Below are 3637 nucleotides of genomic sequence, written 5' to 3' on the forward strand. Positions count from 1 at the left end.
CCACCGAGTACATCTACGCCACCGGGCACATCCACGCCACCGGGCACATCCACGCCACCAGGCATATCCACGCCACCGGGCATATCCACGCCACCGGGCAACATGCAGCAGAGCGGCACCAAACAGCACCCGTTACTATGTAAGAAGAAGTAACAATCGTGTTTAACATCACATTGATCATGTCGATATGAATGTTTTGTTTTTGTTGTAAAACACCTTGCATGTATTCAAACTACTTGTTTATTCAGTTGTAATGTATAAATGTTAAATTTAATTATTCATTTATTACTTAAACTTTCATTTATGAAGTTTATTATTGAAATTACACAGGGTGTAGTGATTTTTGTTCAGATTAACGATGCTCTGTTCTTTTTCTAAATTAGCACAAACCGTTGTAAATGACTACATGTAGTTTATTTATGCCCACCTGCTTACTATCATTAAAGTACTAGACTGCTTTATGAACAGAATCATTTCTGATCTTGTGAACAAACACCTTTTAAAATTAGTAGGAACTTTAATGTAAATAATTTATTTAAAAACTCTACCTGTACTTCATCATCTAACAGCCATTTTCTTGTGTGTTATTCCTAGGCAATAGAAAGCGCAGATCAACAAGTGCAGCAGAGAGCTTTGTTTCTGCGCATACAGAACAAGAGGAGATGAACCGGAAGCAGAGAGAGGAACACTTCCATTTTATTTGTGAGGAGGCCAAAAAAGCAAGGCAAGAAGAAGCTGCGGAGAGGCAACGCCAAGCTGCAGCAGCGAGGAAGCAGGAGAAAGCAATTAGGAGGGAGGAGATGGCCTTGAGGAGAGAGGAAGCAGATCTTCGCAGAGAGGAAGCAGCACAGCGAAGGCAGGAGGCTGAACAGAGTGCTACTTTCAATCAGGCACTCCTTGGGGTGCTGAAATCCATTGCCTGTTCCATGGCAAACAGACATGTTTAAAAATATTTAGAGTAGATCATAGTTGATCTATAGAAATGTAGATCCTGCAAGGTAAGCCCACAAATAGCCAAACATGTAGCTTGTTAAGTTTGCATATATAATTAGTGTATAATTATTTTTTTTTGTACAGGTCTTTATTTCTAATAAAAGAAACATTTTCAAGTCTTGAGCTTCCATCTGATCATCAAAAGTGAAGTGCTTACAGTGTTTTTTTACGTCAATAGTGTAGATAAGTGAAGTAATTGTTTTTTTTTTCCTGTAACAATGCTGGTGAAGATTCTCAGTTATCCTCGACACGGCAAATCCCCCCCAAAACAGATAAAAACAAAACCACAGGACTTTTTTTGAAAACTGAAGACGTTTCGCTAATCATCCGAGGAGCACTCACAATTCAATGAAAAAAGGAATATGGGATTAAAGTTACAAAGCTGTGGTGTTCTGTAAGCTTGCTGGAGATTGATCTGCATGTGTCAGTCTCCATAATACAAGCTTACGGTACACCACAGCTTTATAACTTAAATCACACTCCTTGTTTCATTAAATTGAGAAAGAGCCTCGGATGAGAAGTGATACATCTTCAGTTACAAATAAAGTCCAGTATTTTTATTTATGCATTTTTTCGGTTTTCTATATATATATTAATGTATACATGCATAAACAAATATAAAGTTCTTGTTGTAGGTTTTGGTTATTTGTTAAAAACAAAAATTAAAGAGATTACAGTTTTTCTAAAACTACAGCCGCTAAAAAACGCAGCATATGTGATAGAAGCACAGCAACAGTGTTTATTTTGCCATTTTTACACGAACCTGGTAATAAGGCATGTCTGTACATTAAAAAAAAAATCAAGAATAATTATTAATCCATGTTTATTTTCAAATCAACACTTTAACGTTCACTTGTATCTAAGGAAGGCTGGGGAGGTAAAAAAAGATTAAGGGGTGGAATTAGGATAAGTTACAGCTCGAGGTACTCCATCAGAGCATCTCTGACACCTCGGCCCTGCTCTCCATCTTGCGGGACAGCGACCGGGATGGGCTGTGCGGCTGGTTCTGCTTCAAGTTCATCGAGGTCATCCATTTTGGTTGTGTGTTGTTTTCAGGCTCTTCTTTTTCTAACACGTTAGTGGTGCTTAGAAAAGAGCTTAATGTAACACTACCACCACCAGCTGGTAAGGTGCGTTGATATTAATAATCCACCCACTAGAGGTGAACAATCCGCCCACTAAACGGGAAATATAGGCAATGTGGAGACAGAAAAATAGAGGTCCCACCAGAACCGGACACAACAGGCTACAACAAGAACCAGACCTGTGGATACCAGGCTATAGATACCCTTCATGCTTCAACATGGTGTTCGTTATGGACAATCCACGATGAGAACAGAAGTCCAATAACAAAACACCACTCGGGTTCAGATCGAGGGGTATGCCCATAGCGAGGGCATAAAATAGCTTGAGATGGCCACGGACCATTACTCCTAAGCCTAATAAAGACTTGGCCATGCCCCTCATGTACCCTTTGCGCCCGTTCAGGGGCATCAAATTTTCCATTTCCCCATAAGTCCTAGCGTGAAAGCAGGAGGGACATAAAACTCACAGAACCCAGTCTCGGGGTCATGCTGATGAGGATCTGTGAGTTTTGTACACCAGCAACTTTGTTGAGTGGGTCAACCAAACACCAGTTTGGCAGAAGAACAGTTACCCATAAATCCTTGGGAAAAAGGAGGAGGGACATCAAACTCACAGATCATGGTCAGGGGATTGTGGGGAACAGGACCCGTGAGCTTGGTGTGTCAACAACCTTATTAAGGTAGTTAACGAGCGGTGTGTTTTCTCACCACCAATTACCCATAAATCCTTGGGAAAATGTAGGAGGGACACTAAACTCATAGATCCTGGTCAGGGGTTCGTTCTGATCAGGACCTGTGAGTTTGAGCTCTTTGGAAGGTTCCTAAGGGGGTCAACAGGCCTTCCAAATTCAAAAGGTCAAAAGGTCAGGCCTTTATTAAAACAAGTGATGGATTGCCCATAATTCATAGAAGGAAGGAGCTAGGGACACAAAATTTTCGATGTTCTGTGTGGGCTCTCAGCTGATAACACCCTGAAAATTTGAAGTAGCTGGCTTATTTCTGAAGGAAGTTATAAACATTTTTATAGTTGGGCATCTCTTTTCTCTTTGAGGCTGCAGTAGAGGTTTGATGAGTGCATTTTGGCTCACAGCTTCGCATAAGAAGGTCCTAGAAAGATGAGCCAGATACTGTTGGAAAGATCTGATTACCGAGAATTGAAAGACACCTGTCTCACCTCTGTGTGTGCTTGTTACAACTCTCAAAATGCCCAGAAGTGCATGTACTCACGGGGCATCTAGCGCCCGTTTCCGTGCACGTACGTGCACGAAACTTTGCACACCCCTTCACAGATACTTGCTTTATATCTGTACAAAGTTTGAAGTGGTTGGCTTATTCTTGAAGGAAGTTATTAATTTTTTTTACACTGTGGCCTCGCTTTTATTCTTGAGGCCATCTACTGGAGGTTGGACGAGTGCATTTTGGCTCACAGCTTCGCGTAGGAAGGTCCTAGAAAGATGAGCCAGATACCGTTGGAAAGATCTGATTACGGAGAATTGAAAGACACCTGTCTCATCTCTGTGCGTGCTTCCTACAACCCGCAAAATGCCCGGAAGTGCATG

At 41.4% G+C, this 3637-nt stretch overlaps 1 protein-coding gene across 1 annotated transcript in view; it reads right to left on the reverse strand.

Annotated features, from left to right (window-relative positions):
* Positions 1-3637, reverse strand: part of LOC119426800 (D-glucuronyl C5-epimerase B) — a 92068-nt gene that overhangs the window by 27101 nt on the left and 61330 nt on the right. The window lies entirely within an intron of this gene.

The sequence above is a fragment of the Nematolebias whitei genome, chromosome 2 (assembly GCF_014905685.2).
Source record: "Nematolebias whitei isolate Nwh7 chromosome 2, NemWhi1, whole genome shotgun sequence".
Classification (NCBI taxonomy): Eukaryota; Metazoa; Chordata; class Actinopteri; order Cyprinodontiformes; family Rivulidae; genus Nematolebias; species Nematolebias whitei.